The sequence below is a fragment of the Triturus cristatus genome, chromosome 9, assembly GCF_964204655.1.
Source record: "Triturus cristatus chromosome 9, aTriCri1.1, whole genome shotgun sequence".
Classification (NCBI taxonomy): Eukaryota; Metazoa; Chordata; class Amphibia; order Caudata; family Salamandridae; genus Triturus; species Triturus cristatus.
In genome coordinates, this window is record NC_140592.1 from 611,260,701 (window position 1) to 611,283,306 (window position 22,606).

General features: G+C 43.9%; 1 protein-coding gene across 9 annotated transcripts in view; it reads left to right on the forward strand.

Moving 5' to 3' along the window:
* LOC146798382 (leucine-rich repeat and fibronectin type III domain-containing protein 1-like protein) overlaps positions 1–22,606 on the forward strand; it is a 2,623,090-nt gene that overhangs the window by 754,558 nt on the left and 1,845,926 nt on the right. For 5 of the 9 annotated variants that reach the window (XM_085625640.1, XM_085625644.1, XM_085625646.1 and 2 more), the window contains exon 1: positions 6,679–7,439. The exons of 1 other annotated variant lie outside the window; for it this stretch is intronic. The gene's annotated coding sequence lies outside the window, so the exon portion shown is untranslated. Of the gene's footprint in view, positions 1–6,674; positions 7,440–22,606 lie in introns of those variants that run through there. 3 more of the 9 variants (XM_085625645.1, XM_085625643.1, XM_085625641.1) reach the window with 1 other exon arrangement.

A 22,606-nucleotide genomic window follows, 5' to 3' on the forward strand; every position in this document is an offset into this window, starting at 1 on the left:
ATGCAAGTTTTTTGGCCCTTAACTGGGGAGTTCAGGAGCCTCTCTCATCGAATAAAACTCCCAAATAGGAGAAAGAGGAAACCCTTGACAACTCAACCCCTTCACAATGAAAAGATTTGGATTTGTTTGGCTTCTGGCCCATTGTCATCGTGTGCGATTTGGTTTTATTAACAATAAGGTCCAGGGATTGCATAAAGGACCCAAAGGAATCCAAATGTCTCTGCAGGCCAAAAAAACTGCATCGTCAGTGTATAGGAGTGCAGCAATAGCCCTGTCTCCTATATGTGGAATATCTAAAGTGGCAGTGCTAAGGGAGGGGTTTAAATTATTTATATAATGTGTAAAAAGCAAAGGGGCTAAAATACAGCCCTGTCGTACCCCTTTGTCAATTTTAAAGTGCTTAGTGCATTTGCCATCTTGGCTGACTCTAACCCTGGCATAAAGATCCTTATGAAGATCTGCTAAAAAATATGCTAAGCAACGGTCAATTCCCATACCTATCAATATTGTCCATAGCTAGCCTTCCCGACTCACAAATGACACCACAAACAAGTCATTGTCGTCTACTCCCATGCCGTATCCTGGTGGGGTGGAGTCTGCGTGCACCAGGGGGTACTCCAGTGTTAGTTGTCGGACTGCCGTCGACATTCCTCACTGTCCGGAGGTGTTGGCTCTCGACCGTCCACTCCTGCACACTTTGGCAAAATGGTTTCGTTTTCCACAACAGGAGCAGGTCTTCCCTTTTGCAAAGCATGGCCCTGTTGGCTGGTATTCCAGGCCGCAGTTTCCGCAGATGCCCTTCAACAGTGGCCTCCCATTCCCTCGCGGTGCAGCGGGGCATCTCTGAATGACGTTGATTCTCTCCTCCTTTATCGCTGGTGGTCGAGGTGGTCCTGAAAGGCTTGGGTGACAGTTGAGGGCTGCCTCCAACAGGAGCAGGTCTTCCCTTTTGCAAAGCATGGCCCTGTTGGCTGGTATTCCAGGCCGCAGTTTCCGCAGATGCCCTTCAGCAGTGGCCTCCCATTCCCTCGCGGTGCAGCGGGGCATCTCTGAATGACGTCAATTCTCTCCTCCTTTATCGCTGGTGGTCGAGGTGGTCCTGAAAGGCTTGGGTGACAGTTGAGGGCTGCCTCCATTTCGTCAGCCTGGGCGCTCGACAGCTCATGTGATCTTGCTAACACCAGGATTTCATCCAGCGATATGCCTGGTTGCCTGAGTATCAGGCAGCACCGTGTTACCGACCGGCAACCCTGTATGACTCGTGCCCTGATTTCTTCTCTCTGGTCATGCAGCGTGCATGAACTTGCCAATTTCCTTAACCGGGCGTAGAAGATGTTGATCGATACTGTCTCCCCTTGCCTTGCTTGACGTAGCTTAAATCTCTCAAAATCGGGGTGGATTGGAGGGTCGAAGTGCCTGTTTAAAGCTGCCACTGCTGCATCATAATCATCGTCAGCCTCGGTGTTCGGTAAGGTTTCAAACAGGTCATATAGCTCACCCCCTCCGTAGCACATGAGCAGCGATCTCTTTACCTTTCCATCAGTTTCTCTTATTCCCATGAAGTAGTGGTCGAACCGGCCGATTCACGACTTCCACCTCGATGCGGCTGTGGCAGGATCAGCCAGCTCGCTGAAGGGGGGCAGGGGACACACAGTGGCATGGCCGGGGTGTTGTGGCGCTTGTGGCGGTGCTTGCTGCGGGGCTTGCTGCACGGTTTGCTGTGGGGCCTGCTGCAGGGGTGCAGGGACACCTGCCTCACCCAGATTTGGGGCGCTGATCCCTCCTCTTGCTATGTGTACGCGCACTGGTGTCTTGCACAGGATGACTTAATGCTTGATGACCTGCTGAGTCTCCTCTGTTGCTGTGTACCACTGGTGCACCTGCCTCTGGGATAGCGTTCCGTGGCCAATGCCCCCTCCTCCACCCACAGCTGTCAGGTATCTATTTGCCTTTGCCAAGGTTCATTTCAGTGTGTCCAGCGCTACTGGTGCAGACGCTAGAGGGCGTGGTGAGTCTATTGGCCTGAATGCCAGTCATCAGGCACAGCCAGCGGGGCTCAGATGCATGTGGCAGGAGAACAGGCCAAAAACAGGGGGGGCTCAGTCATGAGCAGTGTGGCCTCCCAGTACCTCGCTGCCAGACCCCGGGTGATGCAGGTGAGCAGGCCACACCTTGATGAGTCACGCGACCGTGACTCGGGCCGTGCGCTCATCCTCTTCTCTCCACTAACATGGTCGGTGCTGCTGCAGGAGTTTCCCTCTTGCTTGGCACTCGCGGGGTGGGCACCCGCAGCTCCAGACGTCAAAACCGCAGCACTCGCGGAGTGGGCACCCGCAGCTCCGGATGTCTTTGCGGCCGCGTCAGGCCTAGAGCACCGCCCTGTGTGTGCGCAGCGGCTGGGACGCGCCGTGCGTCGCTGTCAGGAAGCAGATGACCGCTCAATGGGTGCTGCAGAGGCATGGGTGGTACCCACCATTGTTGCCAATGTGCTATTTTGGAATACCCAGGGGCCTTGCGTCGCGGACAAGGTAGGCCCAAACTTATACTATTGAATAACGCCACAGGCACACAGTATCTCAGTGTGAGCCAAGACCCCCAGCAGTCATGCTCCCTTTTTAGGTCTCGCCTACGCAGCGCGCATGCGCTGCATAGGAAAAAAGACCTTTTGCAATTGATTCACTTTTCGCCCTTCAATGGCAACGCGTGCACGTCAGGCAAATCCCTTGCGGGAGCGAGCTTTGACACCATATGTTTGTAATTAACTTGCAAACACATGGTGCCCCTGGCTTGCACCCGCAAGGGAAACGCTTTGTGTGCCTCCCACTTTCCCCCACTTGTGAGCGCGATGCGCGCGTGCTTGTTTTTGAGTGATGCCGGCATGCTGTCTGCTTCCAAGAACTTTGTAATTAAGTAAGGTGAGTCCCCAGTCTTCACACGAGTTAGTCATGCTTGTAATCTCTGGGAATGGCATTCGATCACCACGCGGGTCTCAAGTGAACTTGTTTTCAATTCTTTCTCTTGGCGTTTCTTAGCGACCCCCAGCTCAGGTGAGATTCATTTCCCTCGTATTGCAGCGCCTGTTATTTCAAATCTGCTGCTTAAAAGTACAACCTCTGACAGGAGTTTCCATAAATCCTGGACCGCAGCATCCCCCAGCGAAAGACACGTCAGACGAACCTCTCACTGCAGAGCGGCCAGACAAAGGGTGCACAGAGAACCAGGAGCAAGGATTGCTCGTTGCTTCAGAGTCTGTGCCATGAATATAGTCTCCTGCCACCGCAACCTGGCGACGAGGGCACGGATGGCACACGCACAGACAGATACCAGCATAAGTTCAAAACCACACACTAAAAGAGAGGTCTTCCAAACGGGTTCCCAGAGTCTGGGCCATATACACTTCCCTCACACATACACACACACACAAACATACACATGAACACAAGTGCACAAGCACACACCTACTCACACGGCGGTCGATCCGAGCCCTTGACTGTTGGATGTACAAGCTCAGATCACCGCAAACACACGTACATGATCATCTATGTGTGAATGCACAAACAGCCCTGGAAAGGTCCCCAAAGCACAAGCAATGCATTTTTACCCTCTTACATGTACAAAACATACACAAGCACATGAAAATCCACGTCTCATTGTATAAGCACACATCCATACACACGATCTCCAAGCAGCCCCAACTGTGAAGTATGCATACCACCCCACTCAGACACCAAACAGGAACATCCATGCGCCTGTGAGTGACACACATATAACTCATACACAATGTCTGGAAGACTCCTCTCCTCCCACAACAAAAATAAATATCCATGTGTCAGTGCAAAACATACACTCCAAACTGGTTCTCAGAGTACAGCCTAATCATGTTTCCATCACACACACACATGCGCACACACGTGCTCTTGACTTTTTTAGGTCGAGTCCAATATACCACGAATTTGCCGGGGCTTACAGCCACATATTGATTACAAACAAATGATTGCTTGCTTGCTTGCTTGCTTGTTAGTCGATGGTTTTCCTTGTCACAGCTTGTCCAACTTGCATTTGTCCCTCCAGTGAAGCAAAGTCTCTTTACCATCTCTCTGACCAGCTGGCTGCTATCCTTCTATTTCTCAATTTTAAAGACCTAATTTTTTATTTTAGATTAAGTACCCCATTAGAGTGCATGTGTTTTCAAGCACCCTCGCTCGTTCGCTTCCCCTCCACCAGATAGCTGCCCCTGCCCTCTGTGTTGCTGCCTCCCTCATTTTGCACTCTCTCTTGTGTGCTTCTCCCCACCAATCTCCATGCCTCCCTCACTCTCTATGTTGCTTTCTCGCTTGTGTGCAACCCCCCCATGTTGCTTTCCCTTGTGTGCTGGTTTTCTCTGCCTCCTACCCACTCCCCGTTGCCTGAGTACCCCCGTCCACACCGACCCACCTACTCCTAATATGGGCTCCACAGCCACCATCTTTTTTAAAATTATTTTGTAGTTTTAAATTTTTTGGGAGTGGTGACTAGACAGCAAATTGCTGCCATTCCCTCCACTTTAAGAAAGGCATTCTCACGCAACTCCTTTTTCATTTTTTTTATTTACTGATCCATCTCAAATCAGTAAATAATAAAAACAAATGGTGCCTGCTTCATTTTGTAGGCTGCATGCATAATCATTCATTGCATGCATACGTTATCAAGCATGCGCGCCCATAGAAAATGACGAAGTTATGCTCTTTTCTATTATTATTTTTTTTTTTAACCTTTTGGCCACATTGTTCAGTATCATGTCTCTGCTGAACAGCATCTCCAAAGTCAGTGGCAAAGCCAACAGGTCCCAAAGGCAAGATCTATTGGCTTTGCCAATAATTGTTTATACTTTTCTTCTATCAGCCTCCTTGATTTGCGCAGTCATGACGATAAAGAAATGACAAGAGTTTTAGGCAGTATATTTTTCCGCAATATCACGGTTTCTGTTCATTTGTGATATTTTATGTGTTTGTGATTGGAATTCATAATATTGAGAATGTAAGAAACGCTTGGAATGGTGACACTAAAAGCAACAAAACTCTCAATGTTTTATAGCCTGCCACTGATTGCAGTGACTATTTAAAAGCCTAGCTAAATAGAGGATCTTGAGGTTCTTGCCCAATTTTTTTCAAATTTAAAATATGTCGCTAAACAGTGAAGTCGAGCCATCTCGCTGAGAGAGAAAGAGGATGAAAATCCTGCACATTTCCTATTTATTAGACAACTAAATCACAAAAAAGAGTGTGGGTATTAAATAACCCTAGGGAACAATGAATACGGGTCACTAACACAATGGCCTACAGGAAACAAAACAAGCATTGGCATAACCAATTGGTCTCGCTTTTTGGACCGTTTAACTATTTAGTTATGCAGCACAATATCCTTGGTGCAACAACATTAACTGTAGCATGGTTAAAGGCCCCAAAGGCGAGACCTATTGGCTATGCCAATGCTTGTATTATATACCTTTGGGCGTGCCCGCCCTCCGGCTGCATGTGAACAAATACATTGCACAGTGCGGGCCGGGTGTCTCCGTCACTACAGCACCTAGTATAAAAGGGCGCAGTTTTCTCACGCTAAACTCAATCTACTATTTTTAGTAAATTGGGTTCAGCGTAAGAAACCTTGGGTGGTTGCATGGGGACGCCCATGCACCACCCTTGGCACACCCCCTCGGCGCAAAGTAATGCGAAGCAGCGCAATGCGCTTTGCATTACTTTTAAGTTATTTTTTGGCGCTAATAAGTTTAACACTGGATAGTTAATTAGAAAAAAAGATTTTGCGCAAAATCTTAGTAAATCTCCCCCTAAATGTTTGAAGAAAAATCTTTAAAATGTGCTCCACAGCTGCCCTTATGACTTTTTTTTTTTTTTTTTTTATTCGTCATTGCAAGAGAAAATCAATTCATACATTTCATTAGGCAGATTCCATTGCCAGTTATACAATAAAAAAATAAATAAATAAAAAAAAAACCAGCAGAGAGAGCGGAATGGCAGATACAAAAATAAACGGGGTTGAAGCATAGTCAAATCTCTATATAGATTATTTCAATCGTTTTCAAATCTATTTCTCCACTCGGAAATTGGTGTCCATATCCGTTTCCCCATCTGTTGTGTCTTCCATCCTTTTTTGTCATACAAAGCTTTTTCTAATACATATATTGCTAATAGTCGTGCCATCCATTGTTGAAATGTTGGCGGGTTAGGGTCTTTCCACATAGCTGCCACACAAAGTCTACATAGGATCATGGCTATATAGATGAACTCATGATGAGATGATTTTATGCCATCCCTGCCCTTATGACTCCTGATTGAAAATGAAATAGATAAATACAGAAAGGACACGTTAAAAATGAATACAGACGATTTTACTTCAAGGGCGTCTGAAGAATCTTAAAATGTTGACTGGTACTTTTCTGTGAGGAAGGTGGCACAACCCCTACATTCAGCACATGAATAGTTTTTAAATTCCGAAAGGCCTTTCGATTCAACTCACACTGACGCAGTGAAGGTGTTCAGAGATGAACCGATGCAGACGGGACTGTTAATCCTGATGGGCAGCTCTCGCGTTTGCTCATCATGCGAGATTCCAATGCTAACGCTACCTGGCTTCAACGCTTGGCGGTAATAAATGCTCTGAAGGCTGCCATTGGCGGAGGCAGCGTAGTATAGATTGGTGCTGCCTTTCCTCTGCTCAGCATTCGGCTCTCGCTGTTTTCGTGTGGAGGACTTGGAACTGGGTCAAGGTTGTTACCTTAAACGTATGTCCTCTGGGAACTTCCTTCTATCTTTCATCTATCGACTGCTTTTTGCACAGGCAGCAGGGCCTCAAAATAAGTATGCGGAGATTGTGCTCGTCAGCAGTTCATCATTTTGAAACAGTCCTTTCCGGTATATTTACGGTGCGCGTGAGCGTGTTCTGACAAACCGACGTACACGTTCACGCTCGCACGCACTTTCTCTCTCCTGACGTTAGTGTGGTCAGAGATTCAGACAGGCCCGGTTCTAGAGGGTGGGCCGGGTGGGCCAGGCCCGACCAAACATGAGCCTGGCCAACCCAAACAGGATCCTTGGCCCTCGCAGTGAGGACATGAAGGCCAATAGAAAATGGGCACTTTAATTTAAAACGTTCCTCAGAACGTTGTTTTTCTTCCTATTCTGGGAGTTGTGTGATTGAGCCTGGACTCTCTCACAGCCATTCCCATTCACCCAACTCCTTAAGGAAAAGGTGGGCTGTGTCGTGCAAGTACAATAGGGGCATGGCGAAGGGAATAAATTATTTATTTGGCCCCGAGTAACTTTTGCCCCCGTCCTGCGTGGATATTTCCATTCAGCATTGGAGAAAAGAAGATTGTTTATTCGGATTCACCTTTCCTGACTCCTGCTGCTGCTTATCAGATCAGGCTGTGACACAAGGAGTTGGTAAGAGAATGTATCACTGTTTGTTTTTATTTTTTAAATCTGCACAGGCCCAGCAAGGCACATACTTTGTGTATGCTTCATTTAAATTGTTTTTATCATTATCAATGCCATGGATGCAAGACAACATTAAAAGATGTCCAGAGAACTGGTGATTAATGATCCTGCTGGTGAGCAGTCCTTTGCCTGTTGGTAGTTTTGAAATGCAGATACGCTGTATTTTATTTAGATAGCTCAGTGGGTTACTGCCTTTGTCACAGAGATTCTTGTGTTACTTGCAGTTCAGAAGTTACAATCCTAACATAGGACAGTGACCTATGAACTGTCATCAAAGAGCTGCATACAAACAATGAATGGTATAGTTAGAACTTCACTTTTTTTGTGTTACTATATAGTTAGAAATTCCCCAGTCTTTCATTATTTTAATGTTGCTAAAAAGAGTTTGGGCTGTATAATGTGTGTGTGATGTAAAGTACTGTGACACCCTACACTGATATGAGTAGCGCTAGACAACAAATGAAATGCATATGAGAGGGGGCTACAGAGAGATGAAGGGCACTGGTGGAGGGTGGTAGTAATGGTGTCTGCGGAAAAAGAGGTCATTGGTGGGGCGCCAAAAAAGACTTTAGCACTAGCATTAAAATCAGCCCTGTCATGGCCTTTCTGTTTTTATTTAATTAGCAGTCAGGTCATTAGGGCAACTGTGGAACATATTTTAAAGTGTGTGCTAAATATATTTACCGCTATATTCAATTTTTTTAGTTTGAAGATGATTTTACTCATGTTTTTTACAGGAATAATGAAAGTAGAGCTGGATGGTGGCTGATATGGGGCTGTTGCCCAAGGTCAGCTGTGAGATAAGGTGCACAGGAGAGGGATGGTAGAAAAGTGGATAATCGGGCCTAGAAGTACTTGTCTTGAAGCCTGGCCTGTTGGAATTTGAGGCTTTGCACTTAGGTCCAGACATTGCTCTTACTTTCAAATAACTCTCCACATGCTCTGTATACACACAAAATTGATCCATTGTATCATGGTGACTGTTTGCAAGTAAGTATAATGTAATCTAGGGCTTGTAGGCTACCACAAGAAGCGACAAATTGGGCCTGCAGTGGCCCACCCAAATGCACCCTTGGCCCACCCAACTAAAATTTCCTGGAGCCGGGCCTGGATTCAGAGCAGCCGCCGACTATTTAGGCAGTGCTTAGTTTGTAAAATAGTAAGTGCCAGGGCCCCCTCAGAAGATCACTGCTGCTTGCACCACCCACTGCTCCTACCAGCGCTGCCAATAACAGCACCACCACAAACCTAGCAGGGTGTCAATTCAGACTATTCGAGGCCCCCATACCTATAAGAATGGGTTGTGCCATATGTTTTTTATGTATATTGAATTAACAAATGTTGTTGTGCTGATATCTAAGTTAGGGCAGTCTTCCACTTGGTGCGCTGTTTGTCTAAGTGCTGGTATTGAAAATTAAGTGCCGGCGCTGACTACTGGAAACCACTGGCTCAAATTAAGCACTGCATTTGGGGATCAATTACTACAAGGGGGCTGGAAAAGGCCGAGTTGTTTACCACACCCATTAAATAGCGCTTGCTGCAGATTTTTTCCTTGTAAATTCCACCTTGCAATATGAAGAGCACTTTCATAATTTGTGTCTTCTGCAGCAAATTATAGATTTATCGCAATTTGCCTCTTGTTCTTCGCTGTAAATGTTCGCATTGGCTATTTTGACGTTTGTACAGGGACAATTACAGAGGTACGATGTTTATCGCAAATGCTGCAATTCTGATCTGTGCTCAAATAGGATTTTTGTGGAGAGAGGAGCGTTTACCTACCACATCCACAAAACTTGTAATCAGATGATTGAGTTATTTGCCTAGAAATGTATCATGTGTAATGATACTGAAAACCTGGCTCTTATGTAACACACTGGGAAACCCAACAAAAGCCAATTAAAACAAGTAGTACAGTTCTCTGGTAAGCAAAAGAAAAACTGTTCTAACCTAATGACTGTTGCCAATTTTGTGTATTTTTAATTTTTTGGTTGACATGGTTACCTCCATCTCGGTTTCTATCAGTGTTTTTTTAATTTTGAACTTCCGAAGCTGAGATATCTAGTTGTTTAATGCCAGGCATGATTTGTTCAGCATTTTCTTTGTGCATTTTCTTTGCTTTCTTCACTCCCCCGATTCTTTTGCTTTTCCTTTATCAAGCACCAACCTATAAGAACCAGAATCGGGGCTTTAAGTAGGCCGGGTCTTGCCGGTGCTCAGCACCAGCAGTTCTAAAAAGCAGGTGCTGAGATGGGTCGCTATCAGGCTCTCCATTCCTCAGGATGAAAAAAATAAATCTTAGCGCTGCAGCAGTGCCACCCTTCAGTGCCTTTGATGTAACTTCAAAGAGACTCGTTTTAGATCTTTCACATTCCCACCGTTTCAGAACTGAAGCACTTTCAATATGCTATACTACAAAGCCATGGTTGTTGCTTATTCATGTTATGCAACTAACACCCATTGACAAAGCCAATAGTACTGGTTTGTTGTAGGTTTAATGTCAGTTACTGTATTATATATCTGGATGCAATGACAGAAGTTGCAAAATACCAGTGGGGTGGGCACACTAAGCTAAGCATAGATGTTTTTAAGCTACAGCCTTATTACATCCGTCACGCCCCTTTGAGAGTCCCCATCAGTTTTTTCATCCCACTTAAAGCCCTGACCAGAATGAAGGTTGTAAGTGAAGTAAGTAAAATGGTGTACATGGGCATTTAAGAATAACGGTCACGAGAGCGGTCGTAGTACAAATAAAAGGTGAAACATTGGACACAGGTGCTGACTTTGAGTCGTGAAAAGGCCGCATCAATTGTGAATAGGTCTCACCTTACCAATGAGACACCTTGGGCCTTTCGCAGTTACAACCGCTGTAACCTTCAGATCACAAACTAATACATAGAAAATGTAAACTTCTCTCCACCCCTTAAGATCGAGATCCAACCCTCATTCCAGTGCTTAGTTTATAAAATAAAAAAAAACACAGTGCAAGGGTACAAACATTGGGGCTCATTTACAAGCCCATTGTGCCGCCGGTAGGTCACTTTTTCCCATATTAAAAGTGACGCACCGTCGGCGCAAGGGGCTTGTAAATAAGCCCATTGTTTTAGGAACCTGCTATCAACGATGCCAAATGCTAGGCTGCCGAATACACAGGCTAAGGAGTCTTGTTTCCATCTCCTGCCTTCCTTCACCTCCCTACACTGCCTGTGTCTTTAGTCTTAGCCTTGCAGGTTCGTTGTCAGCCCTGCTTTCTGACTTTTGTCATTGTTTTCTTATCTTTCTCTTCCTCCTTTATTCTACCCTTTCTGTATTCCAAGCTCTTTCTTTGATCAAAGTGTTAGGATGAAAGACTATGTCCTGGTCCCCAAAAACAGTGCTGCTGCCCACCTGAAATCACCACTTGCACAAATTACCGACGAAATTGACTGCTTAAAATGCGGCTTAAGTTTCCGCACACTTCACTCACATGTGATGACCACAGTGTATTGCGCAGATGCAGTAAAAATGTAATACATTTTACAACACAGCCTTCCCTAGTCACCACTGCATAAAAATAATGCAGCTATCCATCTCTGGAGCAAGGCGTCTCTGAACTCTAATTGTACGATTAATTGAAGTGCCAAAAGCGTCAGCTCCAAGCAGTGTTGTGAGCTGCACCCCGGTATTAAACTCTCTTGCTTCACCTGTCTTACCCATCACCGCTTGCTGCTAAATTTAGATTGTGCAAATATCTTTAACTTGCCACAGCCATACAGGTGGACAGCCAGTGCTTAATTCTAGCCAGTGGCTTCCAGTGCTTGACACTGGCACTTAATTGTCAACATTGGCACTTATCACATTCTGCACATGGTGGCGCCGTTAGTCTAAATTAGAGATGAGCACAACAACAGTTGTTTAATAATTCAGTGTACATAAAAAATGACTGATCCCTCCCACCCAAGCTGTATTCTTATAGCTTTGGTGGCCTGGTATAGTCTGAATTGTCTCACTTGTAGAGTGTGATGGTTAGTAGTTGTGTTGGTTCTGTCATTGGCAGCGGTGGCAAGGGTAGTGGGTGGTGCAAGGCACATTGGCTTCTTGACGAGGGCTCTGGCACTTATTTTATTACAAATGAATCACTGAGTAGTCCAAAGTCATATAGCAAGAGACCAGGATGAGAAGATGAGGACTCCTCCTCTCCCAAATAGCGTTTGGTGCTTTATACATAAGAACGTATAATATGTGTACTTTTTTGATGCATGAAAGCCTTCAATCCCTGTATAAAACCTCTCACTAAGTTTCTTATTACAAGATAGTTGTGACATCACTAGTCACATGTAATAAAATGATGTAGCTGCTGAAAGAAGACATTTATGGCACCACACTCATGTTTAGGAACAGTTATTGTTCATTACACAAAAGTAGGAATATCACTGCATGTTACCACCGGTTCTGAACTAGAGATTTTTTTCAATGCGATATGCTTATAATATGTTTGTACAACAAATGAATAGATGCAGGTTGCTGCGTTAAATTTTGCACTAAAGATTCCTCAGTTCCTGCATACATCTGCAAAAATATTTTCCCATGTGAAAGAGCGAGAAACCAATGATATAAGATTAATGAGGGAAAAGTAATTCTGTGGTTATGCATTAAAAGGAGTAAGACACCATCTGCCCTGCATTACAAGGAAGTTGCAAGTCACCTAAGAGTTCCATGATTTATAAAAAGAACATAGCTTTCAACTTCCTTTATTTATGTGGTCAAGGAAGTCCTTGCTGATTTCTAATATCCTTATAATGTAAGGCACTCTCCTTTATGCCATGGTGACTAGCACCTGTAGGTCAGCTAAGGGGATTATTGTATCCTGTGCAGGGGTTTTGGTGCAAGCAGATGTTGATGAGATCTACCGTTGTAGGTTGTCTCAGCCTTTAATCAATTTCAAGGCTGATAGTCCCATGACAAGTGATCCATCTATGATTAGTACTATTGAGTTAAAGTAAGGAATGTTATATTACATTACACATAACCTTAATGCATAGAAATCATCCCTTAGGCATAAGAAAGAACTGTTCACTATGCAAACTTAGAGCAAATATATTTCATGCTGTTTCTATGCGTACTAACTAATCAATTGATCAAGCATATTTTACGGCATATCCCCAATTTAGTGATGGCATTTACCTTGGAATGGGACAATCATTGCTGATCATCTTTAATGTTAAGAAGGTTCAAAATCAATTTGCATCTGGTCTCACCAATAGACATCTTTTTTTTTTAAAAGTCTGGTTTGAAAGCGAAGCCGTAGCTAGACCTAATGTGATCACCTGAAAAAGAGCTTTATTTATTTTTTTTATTTTATTTTTTTTATTCCTCATTTACTGCCATGGTTCCAGACTGCTGAGAGCCAACTGCATGGGTTACAAGAGTTGCGGGTGCACCGTTGCGCTGACACAGTCGATGCTGGAAGGGAAGTAGATGAGAGATCAAATACAAGAGCCCTACAGCTGCCACGGCCACCCTAGCAGCACAACCCTTGCTAGCCAGCTGACAGAAGTTAACCAACTTTATGGTTATACATGCCGTTGCCGATTATGTGTGCGACCTGGGCGAGAAGAGAGGAGACCATCGAAAAAGTTAAAGAAACAGCAAGACAGTACTATGGCAGAATAATCATAGGAGCTGGGGGAAAAAAAAAAAAAAAACCCCAGCAAGTTCAAAAGTTCAAAAAAGCCCGTCCAACAACTTCCAAAAGTTTCTCCTGTCACGGTTACCGGCCCTAGCTATGTCTAATACAGAGAACTGGAGCAGGGATCTGCGCCACTCATAAAAAGATGGTACGGTGGGTTCTTTTCAGCGTTTGCAGATTTCTCTACGAGCCACCAGCATTGCATAGAATAATAGATTACCAGCCATAGATCGTGTAGAGTCTACCGTTCCAAAGATTACTAGCTTCAGGTCTATTAATATCAGACGACCGAGCCTGGCCGAGAATTTGCTACTAATTGCGTCCCAAAATGGAGTTAAGTGAGGACACTCGAGAAACATGTGTGAATCAGCAGCCTCCATAAGTCCACATCTCGGGCAAGCCACCGGACCTCCAGCCGCGAATTTCGAAAGTCTTTGTGGGGAATAGTAAGCCCTATGTAATGTAAACAAGTGATTCCTGCGTAGCCGAGCTGGTTTCACTAATTCCCACAACAGTTTACAGGACATCAACCAGAGATCTACGACGTTGGAGGTCGGTATCAAAGAACTCCACAGCTGTTCTGGGAGAATAAAATCGCCATCCATTTCATCCATTATTAGGGAATACCATAGCGAGACCTCTTTTTTTTACAGAAGGCTGATCGACTAAGAGGGTTTCCAAGTGACTTCCTCCCCCTAGAATGAACTTATTAAGTCGTGTAGGTCGTGTTGTAACTGCTTGGGCCCAACTTACTATTTGTATATATTTAAATCTTGAAAGATTGGGCCCAACTTTACGAACTAAGTCCTCCCAGGAGAGCAAAGTCCCTTCCACAAAGAGATCCCCCCCCAGACAGCCATCCCAGATTCCCTGAGTGGTGTAGCGAGTGCATCATTTAGCCAGGTTGGCGCCTCTGGAAGGTCCCATAGGGGAGCTCTACTGGAGTAATACCCTAATTTAGTACAGGATTTTATTTTTGCCCAAGTTCTTGCCAGGCCCTGTAAGATATTCAACTTGACCTTTTTGAAAAATTTGGGGTCTCCGAATTTAAACAGAAAACCAGACTGCCCAGCTCCATCGCACTTCAACAAGGTAGCAAACAAATTACCAGTCCCGACGCCAGAAGGTGTTTTTAACAGCATACGTGAGTGGGAAAGCTGAAATGCCCAGGCATAAACCTGTAAGTCGGGCCCTGCCAAGCCCCCCTTCTCTCTTCGACGCCTTATCTTTTTCCAAGCTATCCTAGGGTTTTTGTTGCACCAGATAAAAGAACTTATCTCACTCTGGAGTTTAGCCAACAAAGCGGGTTCAAAGTAAAGAGGGATTGTATTAAACAAAAAAGAAACCCTAGGAAGAATAGACATTTTCACAAGGTTAACTCTACCAATTACAGTAAGGGGAAGGTGTACCCAAGCTCTCATCAATTTGCGGCATTCTTTTGCGATCCTAGCAAAATTAGTAGAGGCGATCAGAGAGATATCTTTAATAATGTTTAACCCCAGATAACGAAGACTCTTATTTGAGCCATTACTAAAGCTGCTGCCGACATCGTTCCATACCAATGTTTCTGTTTTAGCTGCGTTTACCTCATAGCCAGAAACCTTTCCAAATTTGACAGCCAACCTAATAACTGCCGGGACGGCAGAGTCAATGTCAGAGGTCATAACCATCAGGTCATCCGCGTATAACGCAACTTTCTTCTCCCATTCCCTATATACGAAGGGTATGATGCAGGGTTCTTCGCGTATTTTTAGAGCCAAAGGTTCAATGTAGAGATCGAATAGAAGAGGGGAAAGGGGCAGCCCTGGCGGGTCCCTCTAGAAATAGAAAATGCTTCGGAAAGTCCGCCGTTAACAAGTACCCGAGCTGATGGACAATTATATAACAACCGTACAGCCCTTCGAAAATTTCCTCCCACGCCAAACTTGGTCAAGGCCCCCGACAGGTACAACCAGTTGACCCTGTCGAAAGCCTTGGTGGCGTCGAGCGTAAGAATGGCCAACGGAGCTGCATTCAAGGTAGCCATATCGATGGCCCCTATTAGGTCATACGTTAGCTCGAAGAGCTGGCGGCCTCCAATAAAGCCCTTTTGGTTAGGATGTACTAATGTGGGGATGACTTGACCTAGCCTCCTTGCCAGCAGAGAGGCAAAGATTTTATAGTCTGCATTTAATATAGATATAGGGCGGTAGGAGCCACAGTCGGTGGGGGGTTTGCCAGGTTTTAATATAGGAGTAATGGAAGCTTCATTCCAAGTTGCTGGTGGTATGGCCCCTCCTACTAAGATTTGATTAAACAATATTGTAAGAAAGGGAGAAATTTCTTCTACTAAGATCTTATATAGTTCTGCCGGTAAGCCATCCGGACCAGCAGCTTTTCCCCCCTTGCTAGCTCGCACAGCCCCCTCTACCTCTTCCCTAGTTACCTCCTTTTCCAACATTTCACATTGCAGATCCGACAATCTTGGAAGAGAAATACCCCTTAACCAACTCTCAATGGCTGCTGACTCAATGTTCTTCTCCTCCTGATAGATGTTCTGAGAGAAGTTTTTAAAAGCGGTTCTAATCTCCAAATCCGAGGAGACAGTACCCTGGGCAGATGTCACAGCATTTATAATATTACGCGCCCTGTCAGACTTAGCCTTCCAGGCCAACAGCTTGCCAGCCCCTTCTCCGTATTCAAAATGCGATAATTTACTCTCTTCCCATTTTTGCAAGATTCGCTCATTTAATACAGAGGCCAAGTCCGCTTTGAGGGAAGCCAGTTTCTCTTGGAGTGCAGGATAAATGTCTGTAAGATCTTTACTAGTGACATTAATTTCCGCTTGCACTTCAAGAAGCGCAACTTCAATGGATGATATCTCCTGTACATATCGCCTCCTTCGATGTACAACCTTGTTTTTAATTACTCCACGAAGACAACACTTAAATGCATCCCAAACGACCCGAGGGTCTGAAGATCCAATGTTAATACGCATAAATTCAAGAGTGTCAGCTCTAATAGACAGGACATCTTGGGGACAAGAAAGTAGAGATCTGTCAAATGACCAAGAGATAGTGAGAGGTTTAGTAACTCCGACCATTTCCAAAAGAACAGCAGAGTGGTCTGAAAGGTGCGGAGGGAGGTAGGAGATATCTTTAACTGAATCAACCAAAACGTGACTTATCAGAAAATAATCGATTCTAGATTGATGGTGATACTTATAGTTGTGAAATGAAAAACCTGGTTTTGTACCTGCTCTTGCCCGCCAGATGTCAACGTACCCATATTGCTTCATGGAACTCAGCAAAAAAGCTCTAGCTTTGGACGGGGTCAACTGCCTACTGCGGGGCATCTTATCTAGTGTTGGATCCAGCACTATATTAAAGTCCCCTGCAAGAATTATAGGATCTGGAAAGTGCAAAAGACTTGAGAAGAGAGACTCTAAGGGAGCTGGATCGTCCTGGTTGGGACCGTAAAAGCCTGCCAGTGTTAGTTTTACCCCACCAATGACCACCAAAGTGATCGCCCATCTACCTCCCGGGTCGACCTTCTGTGTTATGATTCTTGTGTTAATAGATTTTTTAAACAAGACAGAGACACCCCTCGTATTTAACGACTGGGAAGTGGATATCGAAAAATCAATCCACCTATTCCTTTTCACCAAATCGAGCATCTCCTCCTCGATGAGATGTGTCTCCTGGAGTACAATGATCTGCGCATCAATATCGCGAAGATACTGTAAAATTCTATTTGCCCTTGGTTTGGTGCGCAGACCATTGACATTCCAAGAGAGAATCCTAAGATTGCTCATAGCTCAACTTCCCACCATTTACACAAGACAGAGTATAAAGGAATTTGAACTCAAGGACAAGAAACCTAAACATCCTCCTGAGGTAGCCGTCCTGCCGAAAAAAAACGTAACTAAATGTAAATTTACACAACTGAATCTGAGACCAGACTGAAAACGAGGAAAATTTTCTATTTTTACTAACCCACACCCCTAACCTTACCCCTACACCCCTGTGGCCTAACCTCACCCCCCCCCCCACCCCCTGAGGAACCCTTGTGAAGTCCAACCAGAAACCGGTTTGTGGTACTCCTTACCCAACCCCACCCCCCCCCCCCCCGGAGTGAATGCACAAATCATATGGTCCCATTATGTGTGACTTGTGATGTATATTTTATAGAAAGGAAAACAATTTTTTTTTTTTCTCTTTTCTGTTTTTTATTTTCTCCCCTTTTTTCCTTCCATTTATCTCTTTCTTTTTTTATTTATTTTTTATATTTTCTTTCTATTCTCCACCTTCTCCCCTATGCTTGTTTCTCCTTTCCTTTTCATTCTAAGGCTAGGTTATATTGTATTTACAGATTGCTTTTTACATTCACCTCCTTACTTGTGCTATCCATATATTTGCTCGTGTGCCTAGCCTATGCATATACAAGGATGTATGAGAATATGAATTCCCTAACCAAAATGGTAGAGAATAATTGTGAGGGTGGATCAGCTAAAGGTAAGTTGCTCAGGGAGGCCCTCCCGCTGCGCCCCTGTCACTTTGGAGGGTAGTTAACAAGTCATCAGCGGCCTGAACTGTACGAATATTGTACATTTTGTTATTCAGCATAATTTTCAGTATTGCAGGAAACTTAGCTGGACGGTGGCACCAAGTTTCCGAAATGCATCCATCCTTTTGCCCTGCTCCCATTGCTTTTCAAGTGTCACTCTAGATAAGTCAGACCGTACCTGAAATGTAAAGCCTTTATAGTCCAGGGACTTTAGCTTTAATGCTGCATTAAGAATCTGCTCCTTTATGGTGTAGGTGTGAAAATTCACAAGGATCCTCCTCGGTTTTGATCTTTGAGAATTTCGTCTGAAAGGTTCTCTGTGTAGCCGTTGGATATCACTAGCTATTTCTTCTTCAGATAGCCCCAACTTTAAAGAAAGAGCTAGCAAAGAGACAATGAAACCTTTGACGTCAGAGCCCTCAATTCCCTCGGGAATATTCAAAATCCGGATGTTATTAGGCCTGGCATGGTTTTCCAAAGTCTCCATCCTCTCAGCAATTGAAATGTCTTCCTTCTTGAGATTCACTATCTCGTCCCTCGCATTATCTACATGCAAGGATAGCCCGCCAACCGCTTCTTCTAACGCATTAGTTCTCACAGTGAGCCCATCAACTTTACTACCCAGCGCCTCACAATAGCTTTTGATCTCTCTCTGAATCGCAGCTGATTCTTCAAAACCACGTTTAATGTCGGCTGAGAGAGACCGAAACATTTGCTCTAGAGAGGGAACTGGTGAAAGGGGTAGTAGGGATGATGCTAGGTCGGCTGGGGTCTCTTGATATAACCCGGCTCCCAATGCGTGCGAAGTCTGTTGGAGGCTGCCGCTCAATAACACTTCTAGCCCCCCCCCGAGACGGGCTCTGCACCTGAGCCTGTGGGACTGTTTGAACCTGGCGCTGGGGCTGACCATCGCCCTCTACCCCCTGAGGAACTTGAACCACGCCGTCTGACCCCCCGTACTCCAACAATGAGGTGGAGACGGGAACTGAAGCGGGGCTGATATTACCAGACGTGGTAACAGGCAGTGGTAAGGGTTCTCCCAACCTGATTGAATCAACAGACGGAGTCTGCACCACAGAGGCAAAAGTCCTCGTAAGCTCAGAGAAAAAGAGCTTTATAAATGTATTGCAGAGAGAGGGGCTTGGGCTCTGCCCACATGCTGGTACCATTTGATACAGCATTTGAGTTGGGAGACAATGTGTGCCTCCACTAAAGAAGAGGTGAGCTGGTCACTTTCGCATGGCAATTTTTTACCCTGACACATGTAGATGCTGTTTTTGTTACTAATTAGGTCCACATTCTCTTGCAATTTTAGATCAGTTACATTTTCCCTGTTCGCCTATTAGGTAAGATTAATTTGGCTTTTTTGCTTGATCACCCCTTGACACGATCGGATTGAGGTGCAATTTACTCTATGCCTACTGACTTTTCTGTTCTTTCCCTCATTCTCCTTCTCAGTTACGGTCTACCGAGGAGATCCTACTGGATCCTCACCTGCGTGTAGACTATGTGTTTATTAACAAGTAGATTTTTACTGGGTCCGACGTTTTCTTCTACCAGTGTGCTTTGAATACTGATTTCCTTAAATATTCAACGGCCCTTCATGACCTTTACTCCACTAATGTATTCATTCATCCTAACCTGATGTGTATTTTACATTGTATATGCATGTATAGGATCTTCGCTGTATTACTCTTCATGATGTGTCTTTTCTGCACTATTATGTCATGCACCGGTTTTATGGTATCACGTTTTAGGTTTTACTTTCCTATGTAGGAGCCGTTTCTCTCTCTTTGTTTCATGGAACAGATCTTCTATCTCATGAGTCTTTAATGTACATACTCACAGTCGCGGTGTCCGGTGTTCCTTACGTTGTAAACAACCATTGTATGTTGAGACTGCAACTATATCTACATTGTATCCTTGTATGTTTTTGTAGCCCTGAAGAAGTCGTGGGTTCACACCCGGACGAAACACGTGTTGGCTGGGCAATGGAACCATATTAAACCAAGAAATACACACTTTTGGACTCACTAAGTGTTTTTTGAAGTTTTGTTCTCTCCATTACTATTTGTATTTATACAATTCATTTGCTGAAGTGTGCATAGGCATCCTATGTTTAGTTTAGGATGAAGACAAGAGACCTAATCTGTTTGTTATGAAAAGTTATGACAAGTAGGCCTGGTGTATTTATTGTGAAAAGCATATGTTGGAGCCAGAGAGTTGATCGGAGGAACACTGTAATAAAGACCATAGACAGGTATTTTGCTATATGGAAATTCACTGATTACTAAATAAGTAGAGGGTTGGGGTGCTGTTTCCTCCTCTGGCTATCTCTGAAAGAAAATTGACACAGAGGTTGTATATTGTTTTTCCATCTGTAGTTTTGTATGTATTTGCAACTTTATGACTTTGTGCCTGATGGGTGCTTGTGGTAATGCCAATGCCCAATGCAGAATGCCTGAGCTGTAGACAGTAACAAGCCAATAATAAAGGCCGGCGGCCTGATCGGTTTATTGAGACAAAACACAACACAGGTATTATGATTAGCGTGCCTATTGTGAAAAGTATATGTTAAAACCAAAAGACCTTTAAGTGTGAAATGTTGTTCCACTGTATACAGATATCTTATAACAAAAAAGTTCACTGATTACTGTAGTAGGCATGAGGTTTGGTGTTGATGGACTCTCTGACAAACCCTCTGGTAGATGATTTGAACTGCGTCAAACCTGCTTAAATTTACATGAGGAACATAAGCGGTAACTTCTGATATATAAAGAATTTGCTTCAGAAAACATCAGTTCTGCAAGTAATTCTTTAATTTCCTTTTTACTGTATACCTTTTTTATTGTCTTGTGGGAAAGCTTATTTTCAGTACAGTAGGCCTGAGCTGGTTAAGGTGAGAAGCCAAATGATCAAGACTATAGACTTTATTGGTGTATTGGGAAAATTTACCTCAGTTGCCATTAGTCTTGTCTTTTCACTATCAAAAGTTACGTCAAAGGCAGCATGTGTGACATATTTATTGTGAAAAGTGTTTAATAAAGCCAATAGGCTTTTAAGGGTAGGTTGTTATTGCACAATGTTATAACCTATAGACATGTATTTTTTTACATGAGCTCTCACAAATTACCCAGTAGGCAAGAGTTTGGGTGTTGGTTTCCCTTTCTAACAGACACCAGGGCTAGATGATTTGGACTGTGATAATGTGATAATGATTATAGATCCTCTAAGGAGGTTTTGTATATTGTTTTGTAAACTATAATGTTGTGCATAAGTGTATTTTTATGAATTTATATGAATATATGCCTGATGGTTGTCTTGTGGAAAACATTGTGTGCAGTACCAGAGAGGGTTGTGATGACAATCCAATGGTAAAGTTTGTAGACCTGATCTGTTTAGTATAAATGCTAGGACAAAGGCAGCAAACTTAACATAATTATTGTGAAAGCATACGTTAAACCAGTTGGTTTTTCCGTTTAAGCAGCGGACGGTAGATGCCTTCAAGAACTTCAAAGGTTGTCTGTGAGACATAGCATTATGGATGAACTCTAACAAATTAAAACTTAATGCTGGGAAGACAGAAGTCCTGTTCTTCGGCAAGGGCCCAGTGCCAGATTCAGATCTATGGTGGCTGTCAGAAATGGGTCCACCACCATCCCCTGCCACACGTATCCGAAATTTAGGGGTGAGATGGGAGACGGGCCTCTCTTTTTCAGCCCAAATACAGCAGGTCTCTTCAACTTGCTTTAGTAAACTGAAAAATCTCTGGAAAGTTTTACATTTCCTACCGGAAGATTGCCGCAAATCAGTAGTACATGCCACAGTTACATCTAGGCTAGACTACGCTAATGGCTTATATCTTGGCCTCCCCAAATACGCCATTTGTCGCCTTCAGATGATACAGAATGCGGCTGCGAGAGTGGTTCATCGCATACCGTTTCGACACCATGTCTCTCCGCATCTACAGGAGCTCCACTGGCTTCCAGTGGAGAAAATAATTAAATTCAAGGCCATGACATTGGCCTACCGGGCCCTTAATGGAAAATGCCCTGGCTATCTGAAGGAAAGACTGTGTCCCTATAAACAAAATCGTGCGTTGAGATTCAATTCTATTAACTTGCAGCGCACCCCGCGCTTTGTGAAAACACGCCTGGGTGGCAGAGCTTTCACAGTCAGAACGGCTTCTTTGTGGAGTGCCCTACCAGGGTTCCTGCGGCTAGCTAATTCAGAAACCTGTTTCAGAAAGGCCTTGAAGACGTGGCTCTTTAGGGCAGATTAATATGGAATGTTAACAACGGAGCTCTCTCTGGTCACAATTACCTGCTGCTTCAGCGCCAGGACACCCCTGTTTGGGGTAGCTGGCGCTCTCTATAAGCTCCAGAATTATTATTATTATTAGTACAAAATCAATAGGCATTTAGGGGTGGGTTGTTTTTACACTGAGTAGAAAAGTATTTTGTTACATGGAAACTCACAGATTACTGCATTAGTGAAGGGTTTAGGTTTTGGCTTGTGTCTGACAGCTGTCATAATCCTTGTTAACAAGGTGTCACATATTGTTTTACCAACTGTAGTTATGTACATATTTGTAATTTTATAATTGCATGTGTAATGGTTGCCTTGTGGGAAAGCTTATTTTCAGTTTAGTAAGCCTGAGTTGGTTACGTTGAAAAAACAGTTTTAAAGGTCTTAGGCCTGATTGAGCCATTAGGAAAGTATGCCAAATGCCATTAATTAGACAAGTTTATTTAGACTAGTTACGACAAAGTCAGTATGCCTAACCTATTTATTATAAAATGTATGTGTTAAAGTCAATAGTTCTTAAATGCTAGATTGTTATTGAACAATGCTTTTAGTATGTTTATTTACATAGAATTTCACAGATTATCCTACTGAGCAA